The sequence below is a fragment of the Furipterus horrens genome, unplaced genomic scaffold, assembly GCF_987537825.1.
Source record: "Furipterus horrens unplaced genomic scaffold, mFurHor1.1.pri manual_scaffold_1, whole genome shotgun sequence".
NCBI classification, from domain to species: Eukaryota; Metazoa; Chordata; class Mammalia; order Chiroptera; family Furipteridae; genus Furipterus; species Furipterus horrens.
Genome location: NW_028327171.1, coordinates 78957924 through 78985685, shown reverse-complemented (window position 1 = coordinate 78985685; position 27762 = coordinate 78957924). Strand labels below are relative to the sequence as shown.

General features: G+C 39.4%; 1 long non-coding RNA gene across 1 annotated transcript; it reads right to left on the bottom strand.

The window, feature by feature from the left end:
* Positions 1–117: 117 nt before the first annotated feature.
* Positions 118–27451, bottom strand: LOC150021340 (uncharacterized). The gene is made up of 3 exons (XR_016514242.1): positions 27354–27451; positions 26142–26290; positions 118–483 (listed from the first exon to the last, which is right to left on the bottom strand). It is a non-coding gene; the product is annotated as an uncharacterized LOC150021340 (long non-coding RNA).
* Positions 27452–27762: the final 311 nt, after the last annotated feature.

Sequence of the window (27762 nt, the reverse complement as noted above, 5' to 3'; positions counted from 1 at the left end):
ATAGACAATAATCAGATTGAAACTAGAAAAGTCAGCATATGTGCTGTCTGTCACTACCAGAACCAATAAGCAGAGACAGAGGTTGACTCTTTATGGGTGCTTTATTCAGATGGTCAGCAACCTTGAGAATACAGTGGATTATGTACCCTAACAGAGTGTCTTGCATTTCCTTTCAATCCAGGCTTTTCTATAAGGCGGAAAAAGTGTAGGGAAGGGAAGGGATTTAGAATTAAGAAAGAGATTAATCAGATAAAAAGCTGCAGCACTCTTTCATCTGTTGACTGGTAATTCTTTATTTGTGTCATGGATGGTGATATTTATCTCTGCTCTGAACAGTGGTCTTTATCAGTGTTCTGGGTGGTAGACATCTCTCCCTGGAACAAAATGGCTCAGATACCATCTTGATTTCTGCAGTCCTCTTGGGGCACACAAGTGGAACTGCTTATGGTTTCCTGGGGTCAACGTGGGTCATATCTTCAGTTCCTAGAACAATAGTTTTTTGCATGCATTAATTACTAAACTATTGACTATTACCTAAAACTAAGATTTTCCAACTCTTGAGTCCCCTATCAAGATCATGAAGGGCATTATAAGTGACACTAAGGAATTTATATTTTACATTAAAGAAAAGCAAATGAGAGCTACTGAAAGTTTTAATTAAATAGGTAACAGGATTAGATTAAGACCTGAGAGGAGAAATATATGGGACATTACTAGGGTCTGGAAAAACATAAAAATTACTATTATAATAATTTTGATGAGTAATAACAAGGGCCAGAATAAGGGGGATGAAAGTAGTAATGCAGAGAATTGGATGGAATGAAGAAATATTTAAAAGGCAAAATAAATAAAAGCTTGTGAATAAATAAGTCTAGGGGGAAAGCACAAAAATTAGTGCTACCTCCCTGTTTCTTGTTTTGACAACTGTGTAGAGGTGATGTCAATCACTACAAGGGAAAAGGCAGGGTCAAGGGGAATTTGAGGTTTTGTGAGCTCTCCAAGGAGAGATAAGAGTCTGAGGCTTGGGAGTGATATTGGGACAGACACAAGCATGGAGGCCAGAAGAGACTGAATGCATTTTTTTTACAACAGAATTCAGGATTAATATTACAGATAAATAGCATAAAATTGTAACAGAACCTCTGAGCTGCTCCGATTGAAACAGAACCCACAGGTTGTTTAGTTGGGGGCCCGATTGCCCGCCGCCAGAATTACAACTCTCTGTACTAGAGTTTAGTGAAAAGAAAAAAAATTGTTTATTTAACAGTTAAATAGATTTAGATTATTTGCGGATTTCTGCTGTTGAGTTTTATGTTCTTTAAAATACTCACAAACACATAGTTCTGCCTCCCCCTACCAAACCAGTCCAGCCTTAGAAAAGTTGGAAACACTGTTTCCCTACTTCCTAGGCACAGTTCAGCTTTACCAGTAGTTGCCAATCACTCAGTTCTGATTGGGGAGGTCCTTTCTGTGCTGTGGTGCCCTCCAGCTCTCAATGCAGAACCGCGTGGATTCTCAGCCTCCTTGTAAACTGCCTTCTTCCTGCAAACTGCGTGGATCTCCTCTCCTTCTCAAAACCACATGGCGAGATCCTCTTAAAGCAGCCTGGAGAGCCCTCTCAAAACCACATGGAGAATTCAGCTTCTTTAATCCACATGGAGAACCTAGCTTCTCAAAACCGCATGGAGAAGGCCCCTTCACCAAGCCACATGGAGGGAGTGTGAGAGAGAGAGAGAGAGGAACCTGGAGAGCCCCCTCCTCCAAACCACATGGAGGGAGAGCGCGAGAGTGAGCAAGAGAGAGCTAAAATGTCCGCAACTGCTTATATATCCCTGACTGCGTCCTCTGACACAGTGGGTGTTGCAACCAGTTCTAACCATTCACAGAACCCTGCGCAGGCTCTGTAGGCTCCTTCCATACCATCCCACAGTTCAAGACTCCTCCCATCTTCTTGGGCCTTGGAAGTATCAAAGCCATTTTGCATAACAAAGACACTAGCAACTAGCCCCAGGCATGCAAAGGCATCTTAAAAGCTGCTTCCTTTTCCCCATCCCCCAGTCACAAACTCTGGGGTTTGTTTTTGGACACCCCTGTTTCTGTAACAAAACAACATATTTTATTTCTGAGAAAAGGATATATAATTGGCATAAGGGCATGCAAACTGGTTATTTAATGAATTTTGATAGAAAAAAAGATGATGTACTTTAAATTTGGCCTCTGATTACAAAATAAAAAATATATATATATTGTCCTGGTGGGGACAAAATCCAAGGACATATAAGGATCACAAAATCAAAATCTGGTCTCAATAGACCCCATATTCATGAAGTAATAAAGTCTATAAACTAGGTCATTAATATCATATTATATATCAAATAAGGGAAAAGAAAGTTATAAAGAAAATTATAAAACTTCCTATTTAGAAATAAATTAAGAAAGTATACAGAAGGTTATTGAGCAAATTTAAAAAAAAACAATTTCTGGTCTCTCCACTGCCTTATGGAAAAAAAAAATCTGGTTAATGATGCATTAAAAAAGTGACAGAAAGGAATTGTAAATTCTAGTTCATTTCTTTTGGAGATTAATTAATTTAATCAAGTATATATAAGTGCTAAACTCATGGGACTGATATCTGAAAGCTTAAAGTAAAATTATAACAGCTCTCTCTGTGCAAGTGAGCCAAATAACAATAGCTTATAGAATCTTCTCATTTTCGGAGGGGAATGAAGGGAAGAGAAGGAAGGAAGGAAGGAAGAGAGGGAGGTAGAGAGGGAGGAAAAATATTCTCCTAAGATTGATATATAGTCTGGAAGCTCTGCAATTGCTTTTTTCAACCACAAAAATTCAACTTCTAAATTCACAAACACAATTGTCTTTGAAAGACATCTTGTCAATTGCTTTTATTTTACAGTGTAGCCAAGCCAAACCAGTTTTTACAGCGACCAAAACTGTTTTCCCTATTATTTTACCATGTCATATAAGCTCTAATAAGAAACAGATTTTAAATTCATTCAGTTTTATGATTAACTTGGGTACATTGTTCTTACAGTCTACCTCCAATTAATGTTGTGATTGTTCCTGAGCTTGTCTTATAACAAATACGTACACTTTGGGCAACTTTTCTTTACATGCCAATCCACTAGAAGTTGGATTACTGAAGTGGCAGGTTACCATGACTTAACACCCACTGTCTCATGACTCCAATACAACAGGGTCATTCAGATCAGAATGATATTATGACAGCAATTGTTCTGGTCTCTCCCTTGTTATAGTCATTATCTTTGGTCATTTTATTTAAATGCATCATTTAGCTTCACAGCAAATTATATGACAGAATAAAGGGGACCTTGGGGGGAGTGAAAAAAAATTCCTAAGTAAAATTGGTTTAATATCAAATAACTTCAAGGTTAACACAACACAATGAGTTTCTAACTTTGCCAAGAAGAGTGCTGGCATAGCTAAATTGGGCCATTTAACCTTGTGAGTTAAACAAAGGAGTAGGCTGCTGAAGCCTTTAAGGACTTGCATATAGGAAACTCGATAATTATTTAGAAAAAAAAAATGCAACTAGGTCGTTTATAAAAATGTATTTTAAACATAGGAAATAGGGTCAAGTAGTGGTTAGGATTTTTAACTTATTCTCAATTTAAGAATATAGACTTTTAAGTTATACAGACTTTGGCTTAGTTCCAAGGTTTGTAACTTATACAAAACCTAGAAGAAAAAAATAAAAAAATTAAATTTATTAATACTAGAAGCCTCATCTGTAAAATTGAAATTAAAATACCTTTTTCAAAGAATTGTTTTTAGGACTTCCAGCCAAGATGGAGGCTTAGACGGACACGCTAGGTCTCCCTCTACAACTAGAGAGGAATACAACTACTTCAAAACAAAGGATAACTAGAAATTCCAGAAAATAAAACTACACGGAAGTCCAACATATGAAGTTATAAACCAGCAGTGCCATTTGGGCAGGTAAGAGTTAAAGAGGGCAGTGCTGTTTGCGGTCGGAGCGGCGGGCAGCGAGGAATCCCGGCTGCGCAAGCCCCTGGCGGTGCGCGACCCCGGCGAGGAGTCCCGGCTATGCAAGCCCCTGGCGGTGCGCGACTCCGGTGCTGGGGAGAGCGGCCGCCGCATCGCCTTGAACAGCGAGGCCCAGGGGGACGGGAGGACGGATCCCGGTCTCCTAGCTGAATAACTGTGTGAATCCATCTTGGACCCCCGCCCCCAAAGAAAGCACCACAGGGCTGCGAAATAGGTCGCGGACAGGCACACGCCGGTCGCTGATTTGTGACGCCAAACGGTGCCCGCCGGTCGCTGGGTCATTACGAGTACACAGGCACTGCCCCCGATAGCCGGCCCAAGAAAACAAAACGCATCTGTCAAAATGAGGCAGACAACTATAGAAATACTGGTGACACAACTCACCAGACAGCAGATAGAGAACCTGACAGATGAACAGATAAGAAACCTGTCAGAGGCTCAGTTCTGGGCCATTGTTATCAGGTGGCTTACAGAATTCACAAAAGAGCAGGAAAAAGATAAGAAAGAAGCGAAAAAATTTCATAACGAAAGGAACAAAACCGCATACGAGATAGAAGGTGAGAAAAAATCCAGAGTTCATTTCAACAAACTGGAATATGGAGAAGGAACAAGCAGTCAACCAATGCAGCGAGAGGAAATGGGAAGCAACAATGAGAGGATCAGAAACCTCTGGGACAGCTATAAAAGGCCCAACATAAGAATCATTGGTTTGCCAGAGAATGAGGAAGATGAACTAGAACTTGAAAAATTGAGTGAAAATATAATAAAGGAGAACTTCCCAGACTTGGGGAAGGGAATAGACTTGCAGGTCCAAGAAGCAAGGAGAGTTCCCAAGAGACTGGACCCAGGGAGAACCACTCCAAGACACATTATAATCAAAATGTCAAAAATTAAAGATAAAGAGAGAATCTTAAAAGCAGCAAGAGAGAAGAAAAGAATTATGTACAAAGGGGTCCCAATTAGACTATCAGCTGACTTCTCAAGGGAGACCCTACAGGCAAGAAGGGACTGGCAAGAAATATTCAAAGTAATGAAAATCCAAAACCTACAACCACGAATACTCTATCCAGCGAAATTGTCATTCAGAATAGAAGGACAGAGAAAGTGTTTCCAGGACAAAATAAAACTGAAAGAGTTCATTAGATCCAAACCACTGTTATATGAGAAGTTAAAGGGACTGGTTTAAAAAAACAGAAGCTAGGGAGATGAAACAAGGGCAAACTAAATAGGCAACGAGAGGGGAAAAGGAACTGTGGGTACGGGAAGCATATTGGGGGGAGGTCAACAGGGAGGGGGAATGGGGAAAGGGAGGGAGATGATATAGGAATTGGGGATCAAGGTAGGAGGGAATGGAATAGACGGAAAGAGGTTGGGAGGAACTGTATGCACAACTAATGGACATAATCTAAAAGGGGGGGACAACTGGAGGGAGGGGGGCCACCGGGTGGAGGGGAGCAGAGGGAAGGGAAATTGGCACAAATGTAATATTTTAATCAATAAAACACATTAAATCTGAAAAAAAAAAAGACCTAAAAAAAAAAAAATTGTTTTTAGAGATTAAAAAATGAAAAGACTACTTAATACTGAAAGAAACTTTAAAATATTGGATTTTTGTTAATGGTTTGGTTGTTATAGAACTAAGAAGATAAATAATAACCCCTAATCAATAGTAATATTGAAGTTCAAGATTAAGTTTAAGGAATAAGTGATTACCTCCATATTTTTTTCTACTTGGCTTATAAATCCAGTTGTGTCTTTACTTAACATCAATTCTTATCTATTTCCATTGTTCTCCTTTAAAAGTAATATAAAAGTTTTTTAAAAAAAGAAATATATCACATATATACATATAAGTATGTGTTCCTCACAAAATTGACCTATTATGTTAACATGAATCCAAAGTTTAAATTCTAAAAGTCGTCGTCGTCGTCGGCAGCCGTCCGTCTCGAGACGATGGTGTAGCTTCTTACGAGTCTATCTGCACCGCCGAGAATGGTTGTGCAGTCCGACTCGGGAGTGACACGGTATCTGTCTCCTCCCGTGTTGAATCGACATCTTGCGATGACGCTGGAGTGTCCTCTCCAGTGAAGCTGAAGCTACAGAGCCTGGGCAGGGTGATATGGAGGGTCTGCTGTTGCCCATGCAGCAGACACCCCCTCTCTTCGCAGCTGAAGGGTCCAAGGGAAAGACGGAGTCAATACAGCTTGGTTTCAGGTGCGCCGCAGGAGTTGCCGGTGTTGACTACAACGTCAAACCGCCTTAGGGACTCCGGCTCCGGATTTTCTGTCGGGGTTTACTCCCTTAGCCTTTCCCCAGAAGAGGTATGCCGCAAGGCAGCGGAGGTTTTTTGGAGTCAGAGTTTTCCTTCTCTGATGTGCCCTGACTGGAAGATCGAACCAGCGACACTTAGCTCGCAGGCCGACGCTCAATCCACTGAGCCAAACCAGCCAGGATAACCAAAGTACATAACCAAATATTACCACTCAAGTTCTTTCATTAGGAATTCATCCCTTTGAATTAATAAGTCATTATTTTCAAAATATCTGGGGGGCTTAACATATTAATAACTATCACTACATTCATATTTCAGTGTCAATGAATGACATGTTCCCACTGTCTTGTGCAGAACATGGAAGGACAACTGGGAGGGAATGGCACAAGACATTAATAAAACAGCCTTAGTGAGGTTGATACCTTAGCAAGCATGGAAAGAGGGCTGCTAACAAACTTGGAAGTAAAAAAAAAAGAAAAGAGAGAGAGGAAGAGAGAGAGAATTTTAAAAAGACCCAGCTATTTCACAGTTTTGCCTAGAGGTTTCATAACCCAGAGTTCTAATAAAATCTTTATTTGTCTGATACTTGCTGTAAAGTACTGTCACATAAGGTGTGAGTAAATCTGCACAGAGTCTGTTGAGTGCCTAGAGCCGACCCTCTGTCTGAGCTATAACTGAGAATGCCCCATAGAGCAATTTAAGAACATGTGGAAGAATTGGCATCAGCTGGCATTTTTTTGCTAATCTGAATTTTGTCTAATCTAATTAAATTTAGTGGTTTCAAAAATTCAGTGATCTCTTGGGGATTAATTCAGTCTCTTTTATGTTATACCTCAGTTCTTTAGACTCCTCTCTTTCTCCTTAGGCTAGTTTCTAAGATGGTACACTGCAAGGGTTGGCAAACCTTATCTGTAAATGGACAGACAGTATATCTTAGGTTTTATTGGCCATATAGTCTTTATTGCAACTGCTCCACTCTGTCACTATAACAGGAAAGCAACAATATACAATACGTAAATAAGTCAGTATGGTTATGTTCTAATCAAGCTTTATGAATATTTTATATGAAATTTGGTTTTCATATAACATTCAAGTGTTACAAATTATTTTGATTTTTAAAAATTATTTTAAAATGTAAAAAACATTCTTAGGTTACAGGACATATAAAAACAAAATACCTACATATTGGTGACCCCTGGTATAATATATTGTATAATAAGTGTGGACATCTCAGATGACATTGGGTATTGGAGGAGGGGAGCTCTCTAGCTTCAAGCAAATCTTTGGGTGTGTTAGCTGGTGATCACTCACCCAGTGTTAGCCTATTCTCTGGCTCTACCCTTGTGATCTTATATTTCTCAGCTTGGCCTTATATCTTACCTGTTCAAGTTTACACAGCTTCCCCTCTGCCCCCTGATTCTGAAAATCCCTCTGAGTCACTGCCACATCTTTCATCTTATCTGTGGACCCAGTTTGCTCCCACCACAGTAGGTTCTTCTGCAGGCTTTAAACCATGTCCACACACTCTACAACTAAAGGAGCCTACACATGTCAACAAGAACTTCTCTCCATTGGACCTCACCAACCACTGCAGTGACTATGCTGAGCTGCTGCACATTGGCCAGAGGAACCCAAGAACATCTGTTTTCTACTAAAGTATCAAATGCTAAATGTGAGGACAATAAAGCCTGTCAGGCTTTTTTACCTCAGATACCCAGGTGTGGGCTGATTAAAGATAATAATTAAATTCACATGCGCAGCACACTTGCAGTTATATAAGCATTAATGTCATATTTTGGCTAGCAGCCAGCTTTGTCTATGCATAGTATATAAGCGGCAGCAAGCAGCAAGGGTTGCATGAAAAGCGACAGGAGTGTGGCTGGCAGCCCGCTGGTGGTCCAGTGCATGCCCATGGCACTGTGCACACGTGAATGCTGTAATAATATCTGCAATAAAGGGATGTCAAAAATTCAAGCTTTACCTTGCATATTCTTCCAATTGCCAGACAAAAAAAAAAAAAGCCTGCCTTAGAAATTTGACACTAAGGAAGATTACAGCCCGTCTGCCCTTCATATCCTGTCAACATGTGCAGTGAACTTCCTCCTCTCTCTGGGGCTTTGAAGCATTAAAAATGGATTACAAGTGTGAGGCGGTTGGTCGTGAGGCCATTGGTCAGAGGCCGTTGGTCAGAGGCCGTTTGTCTGACTTTTGCCTTGGATAGACACTGCCCAACCTGTAAGAGATGCCATTGACACTGTGACTACCACTTGGAAGCTCCAAACATGAGGCTAAGAAATCTCACTCCAGCAAAATTGCGCCCAGTGATCTTGGCCAATCTGAAAAGCTTTAAAAGTCAAGTTTAAGAGGCAGAAGATGGTGGAGGAGTGAGGGGAGGCTGCATTCTCAGGCTCCCAAGACCCGTCTGCAGTTTGTACTAGTTGCAGACAGAACATCTCAGTGAGCAGCTGGACACTGGCAGGAGTTGAGCCTTGGCACTGCTGGATTAGAGAAAAAACATCTGGGAACAACCTGTTTAGTGAGAACAGTGAAAGAAGAAAAAGGGACGAAACAGAATTCCTGACTGGGGTAGCTGCCTGAGCTGCAGCTGAAAGGACACAAAGGCTTTTTGGCAACCACAGGCTTCCCCAGAGGGAAGTCAGGAGGAAAGCAGATCTCTGCCGGCTGGCAGAGACAGGACTCAACTAGGTGGCATAGGTGCTGAAAGACAGGAGACAGCGTGCTGCTGAGCAAGTGAAATCGTAATTTTTTTCTTTATATTTTTCTCTTGTGAACTGCAGGGGGGGGGAAGTTTGGGGGTGAAAGTACATTCTTGAGGAGCACAGGCGCAGAGGTGCGCACGCTCACTCCCGAACCCTCCCCTTGGGTCGCAGGCGTGCATAGGAAAGTGCCCTCATTCACTGACCCAGGTGCGCAGGGCCGAGAATCCAGGGGCCCCTCAGACACACCCCAACAAACATAAGATCAGTGCCCAAATGGGTACAGGGAGGGACCTCTGGATACACAGAAGACTGTGCGCAGTCGCCCCTGGCCAGCTCCAGTGGGAGCCAGGCCCAAGTGCCAGGCAGGAGCACAAAGCATTCACTCAGGCTCAGCTCATGCCCACCCAGGCGAGTGTGGGAATGGTGGGCGGCTGTGGCGCTGGAACAGCGGGCAGCAGCGACCCACAGACACTCACCCGGAGCGCTGCGTGAGGCTAGCTCCCCAGTTTCCTTGGGCGAGCAGAGGCGCGCGAGTGCAAAACTACCTCGCCGACATCAATAGGCACCAATTGCTCACTTCCGCTGTAAACGAGTGTCTGGGGCCCAGCACTGGGAGGCGAGAGACCAACTCCTGGAGCACAGTGCGGCAGTCCTGAGGATAACTCCCTGGCCACCTTGGGAAACTCCCGGAGCGCTATGCGACAGGCCTGAGGCAAGCTCTTGGGCCACCTTACCCGCTCACAAATGTGCCTGCAAAGACACCTTGGCTAGCTCCAAAAGACACCAAAGGAACCCGCAGTGCAGGGGCCCACTGCTGCAAGGAACTGGAACCTCTGACCCACCTCATTAGACCAGCTGTGAATACAGAAAAACAGGACAACACACAAAGGCTGAACTGACATCTCCACAAAAGAATTCAAGATAAAGTGGAAAAGTGACTCTCAATCAACTAGCCAGAAGGAAGATCCTAACAAAAAACATCTGAAATATAACCAGACAGCATAAATAAATGATATAAAAGGTACCCCGAGAACATCAGGCTCAGGAGATGAAAGAGACTGCACCACTGAAACCCCCAGATCTACCATAAAGAATCTCATACCACAAAGGTGGGAAGGCAAAGCAGACAAATCCAAATAACAAAAACAAACAAGAAGAATACAACATGGTAAGATGCAGAAACAACCTCTCAATGAAAAGAAAAGAGGATCCAGCCAAGATGGAGGCTTAGACGGACGTGCTAGGTCTCCCTCTACAACTAGAGAGGAATACAACTACTTCAAAACAAAGGATAACTAGAAATTCCAGAAAATAAAACTACACGGAAGCCCAACATATGAAGTTATAAACCAGCGGCGCCCTTTGGACAGGTAAGGGGAGCGAAAGGGGGCGGTGCTGTTTGCGGTCGCACCTGGGACAGTGGCGGGGAGAACAACCCCGGCTGCAGTCGAACCCCCGGCAGCTCGCGACCCCAACGCTGGGGAAAGCAGCCACCACATCGCCTTGAACAGTGAGGCCCAGGGGGGCAGGAGGACAGATCCCGGTCTCCTAGCGGAATAACTGTGTGAATCCATCTTGGACCCCCACCCCCAAAGAAAGCGCCACAGGGCTGCAAAATAGGTCGCGGACAGGCACCGGTCGCTGGATTGTGACGACAAAGCACCACGGCACAGCAAGAAAGGCTGCCGAATGGCGCCGGTCGCTGGGTCATTACGAGTACACAGGCACTGCCCCCTACAGCCGGCCCAAGAAAACAAAACGCATCTGTCAAAATGAGGCAGACAACTATAGAAATCCCGGTGGCACAGCTCACCAGGCAACAGATGGAGAACCTGACAGATGAACAGATAAGAAACCTGTCAGAGGCTCAGTTCTGGGCCATTGTTATCAGGTGGCTTACAGAATTCACAAAAGATCTGGAAAAAGATGAGAAAGAAGCGAAAAACACACATAACAAAAGGAACAAAACCACATACGAGACAGATGGTGAGGAAATAAAATCCAGAGTTCATTTCAACAAACTGGAATATGGAGAAGGAACAAGCAGTCAACCAATGCAGAGAGAGGAAATGGGAAGCAACGATGAGAGGATCAGAAACCTCTGGGACAGCTATAAAAGGCCCAACATAAGAATCATTGGTTTGCCAGAGAGCGAGGAAGATGAACTAGAACTTGAAAAATTGAGTGAAAATATAATAAAGGAGAACTTCCCAGACTTGGGGAAGGAAATAGACTTACAGGTCCAGGAAGCACAGAGAGTTCCAAAAAAACTGGACCCAGGGAGAACTACTCCAAGACGCATTATAATCAAAATGTCAAAAATTAAAGATAAAGAGAGAATCTTAAAAGCAGCAAGAGAGAAGAAAAGAATTATGTACAAAGGGGTCCCAATTAGACTATCAGCTGACTTCTCAAGGGAGACCCTGTAGGCAATAAGGGACTGGCAAGAAATATTCAAAGTAATGAAAATCCAAAACCTACAACCACGAATACTCTATCCAGCGAAATTGTCATTCAGAATAGAAGGGCAGAGAAAGTGTTTCCAGGACAAAATAAAACTGAAAGAGTTCATTAGATCCAAACCACTCTTATATGAGATGTTAAAGGGACTGGTTTAGAAAAAGGAGGATCAAGACAATGAAATCTAAAATGAAAACTGCATCACAAGAAACAACAGAAGCTAGGGAATTGAAACAAAGGCAAACTAAACAGGCAACGAAAGTGGAAAAAGAACTATAGGTACGGGGAACATATTGGGGGGAGGTCAACAGGGAGGGGGAATGGGGAGAGGGAGGGAGATGATATAGGAATTAAGGATCATGGTAGGAGGGAATGGAATAGACAGAGAGAGGTTGAGAAGAACTGTATGCACAACTAATGGACATGATCTAAAAGGGGGGGACAACTGGAGGGAGGGGGGCCACCGGGTGGAGGGGAGCAGAGGGAAGGGAAATTGGCACAAATGTAATATTATAATCAATAAAACACATTAAAAAAAGAAAAGAAAAGAAAAGAGGAATCCCCAGAAAGAGAGGTAGATGGAATAGACATAGCCCAAATGTCAGACATGGAATTCAAAACTATGGTGGTGAAGAAGCTCAATATGCTCTACAACCTCAAAAACAACTATGACAACCTCCAAGGAAGTTACCAGCAGCTCCAAGAAAATTACAGGGAACTTGCAGAGAACTACACCAGCATAAAAAAAGACATGGAAACCATCAACAAGAACCAGGAAGAAATGAAGAATGCAATCTCTGAACTGAAAAACACAGTAAAATCAGTCAAAAGCAGACTAAACAAAGCAGAGGATCAGATTAGTGAGTTAGAGGATAATGTAGGAAATAATTCTCAAAAGATACAGCAAAATGAAAAAAGATTGAAAAAATATGAACAAGATGTAAGGGAATTACAGCATAGCATGAGAAGAAATAATATCAGGATCATCGGAATAAGAGAGGGAGAAGAATAAGAGCATGGAATTGAAAAACTGATAGGAGAAATAGTGACAGAAAATTTTCCTAACCTGATGAGAGAAAAAGTTATGCAAGTCCAGGAAGCACAGAGAGTTCCAATGAAAAGGAACCCCCAAAAACACACTCCAAGGCACATCATAGTTAAAATGGCAACATTCCAACACAAAGAGAAAATCCTAAAAACAGCAAGAGAAAAACAGCAAGTAACTTACAAGGGAGCTCCAATAAGGCTATCGACCGATTTCTCAACAGAAACACTACAAGCCAGAAGGGAATGGTCAAAAATATTTCAAGCAATGAAAAACAAATGCCTACAACCAAGAATACTCTACCCAGCAAGGCTCTCATTCAAAATAGAAGGTGAAATAAGGAGTTTCTCAGACAAAGGAAGACTAAAAGAATACATCTCCACCAAACCAGCATTGCAAGAGATGCTAAAGGGAATATTATAAGAAAAAGGAAGAGAAAAAAACAAAAAAATAGTAGAGGAACAGAGATACAAAGGGAAATAAATAAATACATGTCAATAATAACCTTAAATGTAAATGGATTAAATGCTCCAATTAAAAGACATAGGGTAACGGAATGGATAAGAAACAGGACCCACATATTTGCTGTCTACAAGAAACACACCTCAAAACAAAAGATTTACACAGACTGAAAGTAAAGGGATATAAAAAAATATTCCAAGCAAACGGACCTAAAAAAAAGCTGGGGTAGCAGTCCTCATATCAGACAAAACGGATTTCAAAGCAAGAGCAGTAAAAAGAGACAAAGAAGGACATTTCATAATACTTAAGGGAACAATCCATCAAGAAGATATAACACTGATATACATATATGCACCCAACATAGGAGCACCCAAATGCATAAAGCAAATATTAGAAGACCACAAAAAGGATATTAACAACAACACACTCATAGTAGGGGACTTCAATACTCCGTTATCAACAATAGACAGATCATCAAACCAAAAAAACACCAAGGATATACAGGCATTGAACAACATACTAAACCACATTGACTTAACTGGTATATATAGAACTTTCCACCCCAAAGAAGCAAAATATACATTCTTTTCAAATGCACATGAGACATTTTCAAAGATAGACCACATAATAGGACACAAAACAAGCCTCAACAAATTCAAGAAAATTGAAATCATATCAAGAATCTTTTCAGACCACAATGCCTTGAAACTAAAAATCAACCTCAGGGAAAAAAATCAAAGACACCCAAACTCATGGAGAATGAATAACATGCTATTAAATAATGAATGGGTTAACAATGACATCAAAGAGGAAATCAAGAAATTTCTAGAAACTAATGATAATCAACACACAACAGCCCAAAACCTATGGGATACAGCAAAAGCAGTCCTAAGAGGGAAGTTCATACCAATACAGACATATCTGAAAAGACTAGAAAAATCTCAAATAAAAAATCTAACCCTAAAGCTACAAGAACTAGAACAACAACAGCAAACAAAGCCTAGGGCAAGAAAAAAGGAAATCATCACGATCAAAGCAGAATTAAACGACATAGAAACTAAACGAACAATCCAAAAAATCAACAAAACTAGGAGCTGGTTCTTTGAAAAAATAAACAAAATTGACAAGCCTCTAGCCAGGCTCATTAACAAAAAAAGAGAGAAGACCCAAATAAACAAAATCAGAAATGAAAGAGGAGAAATCACGACTGATACCTCAGAAATACAAACAATTATAAGAAATTACTACAAACAACTGTATGGCAAGAAATTTGACAACCTAGAAGAAATGGACAGATTTCTAGAAACATATAACCTTCCAAAACTGAATCAAGAAGAAGTAGAAAGTCTCAACAGACCAATAACAAAGAAGGAAATTGAAACAGTAATCCAAAATCTCCTGGCACACAAAAGCCCTGGACCGGATGGCTTCACAGGCAAATTTTACAAAACATTTAGGGAAGAACTAACTCCTACCCTCCTCAAACTATTCCAAAAAATCCAAGAAGAGGGAAAAATCCCAAACTCTTTCTATGAAGCCAGTATTACCCTAATCCCAAAACCAGGTCAAGACACAGCAAAGAAAGAAAACTACAGGCCAATATCATTGATGAACATAGATGCTAAAATCCTGAATAAAATTTTGGCAAACAGGATCCAGCAATACATCAAAAAGATCATACACCACGATCAAGTGGGATTCATCCCAGGGATGCAAGGATGGTTTAATATTAGCAAATCAACAAATATAATACATCACCTAAACAAAATGAAAGACAAAAATCACATGATCATATCTATAGATTCAGAAAAAGCATTTGATAAAGTACAACACCCATTTATGATGAAAACACTCAGCAAAATGGGAATAAAGGGAGAATACCTTAACATAATTAAGGCTATATATGAGAAGCCTGAAGCCAACATCATACTCAATGGACAAAAAGTGAAAGCATTCCCCCTGAAATCAGGAACAAGACAAGGATGTCCACTCTCTCCGCTTCTATTCAACATAGTGTTGGAAGTCCTAGCCACAGCAATCAGACAAGAAAAAGAAATAAAAGGCATCCAAATTGGGAAAGAAGAAGTAAAACTATCACTATTTGCAGATTACATGATAGTATACCTAGAAAACCCTATAAACTCCACTAAAAGACTACTCAATATAATAAGTGAATTTGGCAAAGTAGCAGGGTACAAAATAAATATACAGAAATCTAAGGCATTTCTGTACACCAACAATAAAATATCAGAGACAGAGGCAAAAAAGAAAATACCATTTACTATAGCAACAAGAAAAATAAAATACCTAGGAATAAACTTAACCAAAGAGATAAAAGACCTGTACACTGAAAATTACATAACATTGAAGAAAGAAATTAAGAAAGATACAAATAAATGGAAGCAAATACCATGTCCTTGGATGGGAAGAATCAACATCACCAAAATGGCCATACTACCCAAAGCATTTTACAGATCCAATGCAATCCCTATTAAAATACCAATGACATATTTCACTGACCTAGAACAAATACTCCAAAAATTCATATGGAACCAAAAAGGACCCCGAATAGCAAAAGCAATCTTGAAACAGAAGAACACAGCAGGAGGAATCATGATACCAGACATCAAACAATACTACAAAGCCACTGTGATCAAAACAGTCTGGTACTGGCATAAGAACAGACATATAGATCAGTGGAACAGAATAGAGAGTCCAGAAATAAACCCAGGCCTCTATGGTCAACTAATCTTTGATAAAGGAGGAAGAAACATAAAATGGAGTGAGAAGAGCCTCTTTAACAAATGGTGCTGGGAGAACTGGATAGGGACGTGCAAAAAAATGAAACTAGACCACCAACTTACACCACACATGAGAATAAACTCAAGATGGATTAAACACTTAAATGTAAGCCGTGACACCATAAAAGTCCTAGAGGAAAACATAGGCAAGAAAATATCAGATATCTCACGTAACAATCTCTTCACGGATACATCTCCTAAAGCAAGAGAAATAAAGGAAAAAATAAATAAATGGGATTACATCAAACTGAAGAGTTTCTGCTCAGCAAAAGAAAACATCAGCAAAATGAAAAGGAAACCAACCATATGGGAAAACATATTTGCCAATGACATCACAGACAGGGGACTGATTTCCAAAATATATAAAGAGCTGATACGACTCAACATCAAGAAAACAAACAACCCAATTAAAAAATGGGCAAGGGACCTGAACAAACACTTCTCCGAAGAGGACATACAGAAGGTCCATAGACACATGAAAAAATGCTCAACATCATTAGCCATCAGGGAGATGCAAATAAAAACCACAATGAGATACCACCTTACACCAGTCAGAATGGCCATCATCAACAAATCAACAAGCAACAAGTGCTGGCGAGGATGTGGAGAAACGGGAACCCTACTGCACTGTTGGTGGGAATGCAGACTGGTGCAGCCACTATGGAGAACAGTATGGAATTACCTCAAAAGATTAAAAATGGAACTGCCTTTTGAACCAGCGACTCCACTACTAGGATTATACCCGAAGAATCTTGAAACACCAATTCAAAAGAACTTATGCACTCCTATGTTCATTGCAGCACTGTTTACAATAGCTAAGTGCTGGAAACAACCTAAGTGCCCATCTGTAGATGAGTGGATCAAAAAACTGTGGTACATTTACACAATGGAATACTATGTAGCAGAAAGAAAGAAGGAACTCCTACCATTTGCAACAACATGGATGGAACTAGAGAGAATTATGCTTAGTGAAATAAGCCAGGCAAAGAAAGAAAAATACCATATGATATCACCTAATACAGGAAACTAAAGAACAACACAAACAAAGGAACTAAATAGAACAAAGAGCAGAATAGCAGTCAATAGGGGGGAGGGGAGAGAGAGAGAAGGGGGGTAAGTAAGGGAAGGGTTTAATTAAAGAGCCTGTATAAAAGACTCATGGACATGGACAACGGGGAGGGATATGATTGCGGGAGAGGGGGTGGGTTGGGTGGGGGAGAGAAATTGGGGGAAAAGGGGACAACTGTAATTGAAAAACCAAAATTAAAAAAAAAAAAAGAACAGACATATAGATCAGTGGAACAGAATAGAGAGTCCAGAAATAAACCCAGGCCTCTATGGTCAACTAATCTTTGATAAAGGAGGAAGGAACATAAAATGGAGTGAGAAGAGCCTCTTTAACAAATGGTGCTGGGAGAACTGGACAGGGACGTGCAAAAAAATGAAACTAGACCACCAACTTACACCACACACAAGAATAAACTCAAGATGGATTAAAGAATTAAATGTAAACTGTGACACCATAAAAGTCCTAGAGGAAAACATAGGCAGGAAAATTTCAGATATCCCACGTAACAATATCTTCATGAATACATCTCCTAAGGCAAGAGAAATAAAGGAAAAAATAAACAAATGGGACTACATCAAACTAAAGAGTTTCTGCTCAGCAAAAGAAAACATCAGCAAGATGAAAAGGAAACCAACCATATGGGAAAACATATTTGCCAATAATATCACAGACAGGGGACTGATCTCCATAATATATAAAGAGCTTATACGACTCAACATCAAGAAAACAAACAACCCAATTAAAAAATGGGGAAGGACCTGAACAAACACTTCTCTAAAGAGGACATACAGAAGGTCCATAGGTACATGAAAAAATGCTCAACATCATTGGCCATCAGAGAGATGCAAGTAAAAACCACAATGAGATACCACTTTACACCTGTCAGAATGGCCATCATCAACAAATCAACAAACAACAAATGCTGGCGAGGATGTGGAGAAACAGGAACCCTACTGCACTGTTGGTGGGAATGCAGACTAGTGCAGCCACTATGGAAAACAGTATGGAATTACCTCAAAAAAATAAAAATGGAACTGCCTTTTGAACCAGTGATTCCACTGCTAGGATTATACCCGAAAAATCCTAAAACCCTAATTCAAAAAAACCTATGCACCTCTATGTTCATAGCAGCTCTGTTTACAATAGCTAAGTGCTGGAAACAGCCTAAGTGCCCATCTGTAGATGAGTGGATCAAAAAACTGTGGTACATTTAAACAATGGAATACTATGTAGCAGAAAGAAAGAAGAAACTCCTGCCATTTGCGACAACATGGATGGAACTAGAAAGAATTATGCTTAGTGAAATAAGCCAGGCAAAGAAAGAAAAAATACCATATGATATCACCTAATACAGGAAACTAAAGAGCAACACAAACAAACGAACTAAATAGGCAAAGACTAGAATAGTAGTCAGTAGGGGGGGAGGGGGGAGGGAGAGAAGGGGGATAAGTAAGGGAAGGGTCTAGTCAAGGAACATGTATGAATGACTCATGGACATGTACAATGGGGAGGGATATGATTGTGGGAGAAGGGATGGGCTGGGTGGGGGGAGCAATGGGGGAAAAATGGGACAACTGTAATTGAAAAACCAAAAAATAAAAGAGAAAAAATAAAAATAAATTAAAAAAATAAAAATGGATTACAAATTCCATTACCTTTGTCTGCAAAAGCACACTCCCCCTTTCAAAGAGAAAATTGTCCTTTCTCTCCCTGATGCCCAAATTATAGACAAAGAAAAATCAGTTTATTCATAAAAAATAATTTAGCAAGTATTAAAAATATTACACCCTCAATATGCAAGTTTTACATGGATAGAAATGAGGAGGTTGAAAGTTGTAGTAAAACAAAAATAATAACATAAGCAAAGAAAACGAAAACAGAAGATTGTTCACAAAGACAGAGCATTTATTGAAAAGCGTAATGCTTATTTTATTATTTGGTCCAGAAACTATTCTAGGATGAAGAACCCATTTACAAGGAGACAAAGTAATCTATATGTTAATTACTAACAGAGGTTTTTTCCAGATAGTATTGTGCTCAGAAAGTATATTTATTAGGGGAGAGATGAGTGGAGACAAGGTGTGGCACAGAGAGGTGATGGCAGTTGAACTAACAGTCCCACTTTCATGTATGGTGGATAAAAATAGAGAGGGATACCTTCAGAGTAAGCAATTCCAGCCCCAGGCCAAACCACACAGCCCAGAGTTCTAGTACAGAGAAGATAAATTCCCATTACCTGTGGCTGTGAAAACCAGTGTGGGTTGGGATAGTGGAATAAACTGCTGGATTTGCACTGTTTAAAGGGCCCAAGTAAACTTAGAAAGTACACAAACCCACCCACTCTGGGTTTCACCACCAGGGCAGCAGCCAGAATGTTGCTAGTTGTATACAGGAAGTGAGTGAAGTGACCAAAAATGGTGTGAGTGCTGGGTAAACCTCTAGAAGCCAGGCAGTGGCATTGTCTCCTCTTCCCCAACACAGAGCCATGAACTGGGTCTCTCCACCCTGGTGAATACCAAAGGCTCCACCACATCAACTTAACAGGTACACTAAGACAGGGAGTCAAAGAAACTCTACCTAATATGCAGAAACTAACACAGGGAGGCTGCCAAATTGAGGAGACAAAGAAACATGGCCCAAATGAAAGAGCAGAGCAAAATCTAAAGAACTAAACAAAATGGAAATAGCCAGGCTATCAGATGCAGAGTTCAAAACACTGGTGATAAGAATTTTCAGAGAAGTCATTGAGTACAGCAACAACATAAAGGAAGAAATGAAGGTTATACTAAGTGAAAAAAAAAAAAATTTACAGGGAACCAACAGTGAAGGGAAGGAAGCCACGATTCAAATCAATGATTTGAAACATAAAGAAGAAACAAACATTCAACCAGAACAGTAAAAAGAAACAAGAATTCACAAAAACAAGGATAGAGGATAGACTTAGGAACAACTGGGACGACTTTAAATGTACCAACATCCAAATCATAAAGATGCCAGAAGAAGAAGAGGAAGAGCAAGAAATTGAAAACTTATTTGAAAAAATAATGAAAAAAACTTCCCTAATTTGGCAAAGAAAATGGACATGCAAGTCCAGGAAGCATGGAGTCCCAAACAAGCTGGACCCAAAGAGGACCACACCAAGACACATCATAATTAAAATGCCAAAGTTTAAAGATAAAGAGAGAATCTTAAAAGCAGCAAGAGAAAAGCAGAGAATTACCTCAAAGGAGTTTCTATAAGACTATCAGCTGATTTCTCAAAAGAAACTTTACAAGCAAGAAGGGACTGGCAAGAAGGACTCAAAGTGATGAAAAACAAGGACCTATTACCTAGATTGCTCTATGCAACAAAGCATCATTTAGAATGGTAGGGCAGATAAAGTGCTTCCCAGACAAGGTAAAGCTAAAGGAATTTATCATCACCAAGCCATTAATTACATGATGTTAAAGAAACTTACTAAGAAAAAGAAGATCAAAACTATTAACATTAAAATAACAACAAACTCACAACTATCAACAACTGAATCTAAAACAAACAAACTAAAGAAACAACCAGGACAGGAACAGAATCATAGATATGGAGATCATTTGGAGGGTTATCAGCTGGGAGGAGGAAGGGAAGAAAGAAGGAAATGGTGCAGGAATTAAAAAGTATAATTGGTAGGAACAAAATAAACAGGGGATGTTAAGAACAGTATCAGAAAGGGTAAAGCCAAAGAACTTACACACATGACCCTCAGACATGAACTAATAGGGGGATTGCTGGAAGGAAGGGGACTACTGGGCAGAGGGGGCAACAGGGGAAAAATGGGGCAACTGTAACGGCACAATCAATAAAATGTACTTTTAAAAAATTAAAATGTTGTAAAATGGGCCTGAATACTAGTCCCTCCTCATAGTAGCTCTGTGAATCCAGGCAGGCTACCAAATGCCATTGGGTCTGTTTCCTCATTCAAAAAGGAGAAATTATAACTTACCTTTGAACTTCTACTTTTACAAAAGAACTATCAAGTTAAAATACCTTTTAAAAAAAGGATATGAAGTGGGGGCCCTCCAAAATAAAGAGAATTAACTTCTGGATCACAAGCCCCTATAGTACAGGCTTCCCCACTAGGTGAGTGTTCTAGGAACCCATCTGTACCAGTGCACCAGCTGGCGTTTTTGTCAGAGGCTGTGTTTGGCTTCAGTGAGTTTTTTGAAGACTCAGTGCATTTTCCCATTTCATAATGAGTGATTTACAAGCATAACTGCCCCCATTGCACTGAGTATTCTGCAGATTTTGACCAAAAACAATCTCCCCAAGTGACTTTTTTTGTTTTTCTGTGTGAAAAAAAAAAGACCTCAAAGGGAAACATTTTGCTTATATGGAAGAGATGAAATAAAAAACAGCAGAAGCACTAAAAAGTATCAAAATCAATGAATTCAAAAACTTTTGAGCAGTGAAAAATGTCTTGATAGGTGTATTGCATCAAATGGAGAGTATTTTGAAAGTGACTAAAGTTTAAACATGTAAGAATAAATACAGAAATTTTTATAAATAAATTCTGGGTTTTGGGGTCCCTGCTTGTATACTTGTTAGATTGAACACATTTAATATTTATGAATTGATTATTCTTTGATAGTGTTAGTCGTTGCAAGCTCAATTTGCTGTAAATAAGTTATGAAGTGACCTGTTTTATAAAACCAATAATAAAAATATGCTAAAATGCAAAAAAAGAAAGTATATTTACTAGGAGAAAAGTATATTTTATCATATACAAACTTGTATTACAGAAGCATTTTTAATACTGAGTTTTGTAATAAAATAGAATATAACCCATGTAAAGAAATTTTGTTAGTAGCATAGTTTTATTTCACATGGCTATGAATTAATAAAACTAAAAAAGAATCTGGTCGTTGTTTAGTAAATACTCATTTATTCACTAAATAATCACTCAACAGATATTTATTGAATACTTACATATGCCAAGCACTATTGTAGGGCCAGATATCATGTAGTGAACAAAACACTGTCATGCAGGAGACAGATAATAAACAAGATAAATAAGTAAATATATATATATATTTTTATATATATACATATATATATATATGAAGAAATTATAAAACAGAGAAAGACCCTATGAAATGTGAAGTTAGGCATTGAAATTTTAGATAGAGTGACCAGGAATGTTTTACTAAAAAGAGGACTTCTGAATAAAAATATGAAGAAAATGAGGGAGCTGACTATGTCTATATAATGGGGAAGAGCATTATAAGATGTGAAAGCAGCAGGTACAGAGGACTTTTCTTTAAAGTATGTCTGGCATGTTTGAGAGAGAACAAGGAAGCCAGAGTTACTGAGATCCTAAGAGGGAGAAATGAGGGTTGAGAGGTCATATGGAACCAGATCACATGAAAAGAACTGTAGTGAGGATTTGGGGTTTTACTCTTAATTAGAAAGCAATGAAAAAAATTGATGTAGAGGAGTGCTTTAATATGATTATAATTTTTTTTTTTAAATTCTGGCCACTGTGTTGATAATGGGCTGCAGGAGGGCAAGGTTAGAAATAGAGAGGCCAGCTGGGGGACTGTTACAGTAATCCAGACAGGAGATGAAAGGGGGTTTTGATTTGTGTAACATCAGTAGATGTGATGGGAATAGTCAGATTTTGGATATGTTTGAGCCAAATAGATTTTCCTGTGGATTTGAAAGTGAAGTTCAAAGAAAAAGAGCAATGGCACCAGGTGTTTTGGACTAAGAAACTAGAAATGGAAGATTGTCATTTACTGAGACAGCAGCAAATTGCTGGAGAAGTTGACTTGGGGGAGTATATCAGGAGCTCAGTTTTAAACAGGTTAAGTTTTAGAAGTCTATTAAACATCTAAATGCACAGGTAAAGGGGGCAGGTAGAGCTAAGGAGAGAAATGTTGACCAGATATATGAATATGTGAATCAGCAATAGACAGATGGAAATTATAGCCTGGAAACTGAATAAGATCAAGGAAGGAGAAAGCAGCAAAAGAAATTGAGTAGTCATGAACAAAGTACGGGGACAGCTAGGTAAGTTGAGCATGCTAGAAACCAAGTGAAGACAGTACTTCAAGAAGTAGAGAAGTATCTGATGTTGAGACTGGGTATCTATGTGCACAAGTCATTAGGATCTTTGTGTTTGCATCTTTTCCAAACCATCTGTGGATTAGCTGATGTTTAACCGTAGCTGGTTATGTCTGATGACTCACTGAATGAGTGTAAGTAGCTGAGCAACAGGCTTGATAAAAATGGATGAGTGAGTGGGCTAAGAAACTTTACTTCTAGCAACATTTTGGACTAAACCATTTCATACTATTGAACAAATATTTATGAAGTTCCTATTATTTTCAAAATGCTTGGAAATCAGAAAGATGAAAGATATAACCACTATCTTTCGGGACCTTAGTTCCCAATAAAATGTATTAAAGCTGATATACAAATAACTTAATATATTTTTTAAATATTTATTTAGTTTTAGAGAGAGGGGTAGGGAGAGAAACATCAATGTGTGGTTGCCTCTCACATGCCCCCAACTGGGGACCTGGCCAGCAACCCAAGCATATGCCCTGACTGGGAATCAAACCAGCACCTTTTGGTTCACAGGCCAGTGCTCAATCCACTGAGCCACACCCGCCAAAGTGCTAATATAATATTTAATGAGTATGAATCTCATTCCACAAAACTCAGGTGGACAGAAACTGCAAATTTGTTTATTTTTCTGTAATTTAACTTAATTTGTATTTTGTGTCTCTATTTGATCATGCGAGAGAAATAAAATCTTAATGAAGTCAGGACTATTTCCTTTTTTCTGGGGGTTTTGTCATAAATCTAGAGTTCTTGGATAATGTCTCAATGTTAATGAATGAGGAGATGGTATTCCTCCTTACTCATGAACTCTTCTTGTCTACACTCTCTTAGATGAGCATGTTCCCATCTAATCCTCAATCCCTCACCAATGCAGGCTGTCTCTGCATTTTCTCATGCCCCCTCCAGCAGGAATTCTTCAATCCTAGCTCTCATCCCTCTGTCTCTGTTACTTAGGCTTTCTCTCAGAGGCATAGGAAGCAACCAGCTTCTCTCCTTTTCCTTGGTATGTTATAAGAAATTCTGTGAGGCTGCTCAAGGCTCTCTCATCTTGGGCATGACACTTGAGCCTGCCTTTTGCTTCCATATGTTGCTGGAACAAGCAGGGCTCTGGATCTCAGAACTTGTTTGGGTTTTCACTAGGAAAGAGGAAATGGATTTTGCTCTGAGATCTGGCATCTGTCTATGCCTTCCCAGGTTTCAAGCAAGGGTGGAAGAAGAGAATACAGGGCCTCAACATACATAAACCTTCTTGCTTATCCTCTAATTATCCCTTTTGTCTTCTCAGTAAATGTCATTGAATTACTGAGCGTGGAAAATACTTATCTTCTCTATCATGTAATCTCCCAATTCCATTATTTAACTTTCTTAAACCTTAAGTTTTAGAGCATCCAGAGGTTTTTCTCCCAATGAGGAGTTTCAAAGGTCCTTTCTAAAGTCCCTTCAAAAGCAGATTTTTCTTTTCTCTCTTCATATTCGATATTGGTGATATCCATTCCCTAAAACATTAATGTGGAACACATGGCTGCCTTCTCCAGGGGAAAAAAAAAGCCATGGGCTATAAAGAATGATAGTTAATACCTCTAAATGTTACCCTACTACATTTTTTCAACTAGTAAATATTTACATCCTTGAAAAAAAACTTTTTAATTCCAAAGCTCCATGCATTCCCAGAAGGTAAGACCTTACTTGAATTTGTTTCTCCAGAATCTTACTTGTGAAAATAGCCACAAGTACTGCTTTCACCAGACCTTTTAACTCTGAATTGTAAGATCGGAAGCTGGGTGATGTTTTCACCTTACTCTCTCCAGGTCTTGTGAGATAATAGAAAATATATATATATAAATATATATCTGTCTCTGTCTCGGGTTCAATGCTCAGAGTTCCTAAACCCTTGTAGTTTTCAAGTGATAAAAACACTGGGAACATCTTTTGTTCTAATATTTGGTCTTTGATCCCCCATCCCTGACACAGGGCTCCTAAAACTCTGGAAATTCTTAAGTAACAAGAACTCAACAAGCATCTTTTGCTCTAATGAGGTGACTCTGGATGGCTCCTGGATGGGGATTGGTTACCAGAAAAACCAAGCCATCATAAGAAGCCTAGAATTTTCAGCTTCCCTTATATTTCATCACATACACACACATACTTCTCCAGAGAGGGGAGAGGAAATTATATTAATGAAAATGATGCTTGTGTGAGAAAGCCTCCATAAAAACCCCAAATCATATGGGGTTCAGAGAGCACCCAGGCTGGGGAACACATCCACACCAGGAGGCTGGTGCAACGCAACTCTACAAAGATAAAAGCTCTTGTGCTCTGGACCATCCAGACCTTGCCCTATGTATCTCTTCACCTGCCTGTTAATTTATATCATTTAATACATCAGTAAAGGTAAGCAAGTGTTTCTCTGAGTTCTGTGAGCTGCTTGAGAAGATAACTGAATCCAAGAGGGAGGAAGTAATGGGAACCCCAATTGGTACCCATGTTGGACAGAAGCTGTGGGTAACCTGGGGACCTATTACTTGGAGCTGTCACCTGAAATTGGGAGCTGTCTTGTGGGACTGAGCCATTAACATGTTGTATCTGATCCTACCTCAAGGTAGATAGAGCCAAAATTAAATTGTAAAATACACAGCTGGTGTTACAGGTTTGTTCAGTGTAGGGGAAAAACATACATTGGTGAACAGAAGTGACAGGATGTAAAGTACTCCATATGAGGAGAAAAGAAGACACATAGGAAGTGAAGGACTAGGTAGTTTTCCTAATACAGGTCTCTACTCAGTGTTCCAGGAGACTTTCTCTACTCTTAAAAATAATCTTATGCACTGGCTGGTGAGGATCAGTGGATTGAGTGCTGGCCTGAAAACCAAAGGGTCACCAGTTTGATTCCCAGTCAGGGCTGTGTCCCTAGTTGGGGGCTCATGAGTGACAACCACGCATTGATGTTTCTCTCCCTCTCTTCTTCCCTTCTTCTCTCTCTAAAACTAAATGAATAAAATCTGTAAAAAGTTAATTCTATTCCCTTTCATCTACAGGAGCTGGGCTATGGTTGTAGGAAGAACTTCACTATCTTCCTACCACCATAGTTAGCTGAGAGTAGTCTTTAAAAAAAACACACATCTGGTCATGACATGATGAAATGGATTCCTATGCCACTTTTTATCCATACCTTCTTCTTCTTCCAGCTGCTGGCACAAGAAAGAAAACAGATTCTGACTAGCTTTTCACAGGATTATTGTTGGTGCAGTGACTCTCCCATTCTGGCTTTCTTCCATCTTAGCTCCCATAACTAGTATTCTCTTTATAGATACACTCTGCCTGCAAGGCAAAAAGAATGACGTTAATGAAGCTTCTAAATACTCTTTTTCCTGCAGGAATAAGGTCCAATCTCCCACATTTATCTGGGATTAAAGGGTTTCTATAATTCACCGGCAGAAATTATTTTACAGGTGGGAAGAATATAGTTAACACTTTGCTTCTGGTTGGTACTGTTAAGTTTTCTGTTCCTTAGCTATTTTTCCTTTTACTAAAAATAAAAGAGCACAGTAGCAGAAAATTAAACAGGATGAAAGTAGCTAAAATAATATACTCTGGAAATCTGTTTTGTTTATAGAAAAATGTCTTCTAAGAAGCCATATTGATCTTTATTTTATTTTCTATGTCAAAAATTATTTAATTCTAGGATTGTGAAATTTGAAAATTTTTGATTCTAATTAATCATAACATTTTCATTTATTTAGTCCTAGAAACCCATAAAATGTTATTTATTAGCTGTCAGCAACTTTAATGCCAGTTTATTAGAGGCCCTGACTTGAACCTGCTGATAGTTATTGTGAAGGCTGAAAGGTTAACAAGAACGGGCTGCTACCAACCGCCTTGCCAGGTGTTTTTCCCTACAGTTAATGGACTTGAGCCAATTGAAATTATCACTCTAGAAACCAGTCACAGACGCTCTTAATCTTTGCATAGAAACATTGGTAGGAAAAAAAATAGTGGGAATTTGTATTGTTGCTTTTCACTGTCATCACATTTGGAACAATTAAAATAAGGTATAATTAATTTTCTATTTGCAGATGAAGGCTTGACAAATCCAAAAAGAAAGAAAGAAATCTTCTAAAATAATATGTATGTATAACATGTCCATTAAAGTAATAATAGTCCATTCAATGAAACAATGTCTTGTAAAACCTAACACACATTTTTGGAACCATGTGATTAAGGACTACATAGGAATTAATGTATCTAACTTCTTTTAATTGCTGGGTTTATAAATATGAACAATTGTAAAAAAATAATCAGAATCAACCATATGGAATTAGAGCCAGTCACCATGGGTATTTGACACATGCATGCTGTTTGGGGGGATTGAATATGTACTTACCCAATTTAAAACAGAGCAGATGGCAAAGCACACAGGTAAGCATTTGCCTTATCTTCCAGATATCGTGGTTCAGTGATGATCTCTATTTATTTTGGGAACTCCAAGACATCTGTAAAATCAAATGAAAGACAAACAGAGGTGACTGAGTAAGACTTGAATGAAGGTGGAATTTTAGAGCTCTCACGCTGTCAGATGAAGGCGAAGGGATTCTCATTCTCTGCCAAGCCTTAGGAATTAAATCAAATTTTAGGTAGCAGCATTTAAAATTAAATACTTAGCTGAAGAAAATACAAAGGAAGAAAGTGCTCTACTTGTATAAAAGCCAAAATTAAACAAGTGGGAATACAAGTAAGAAGACTAGAAGTGGACTACATATAATAAAGTAGAAATTGCTCATGCCCACTTTAAC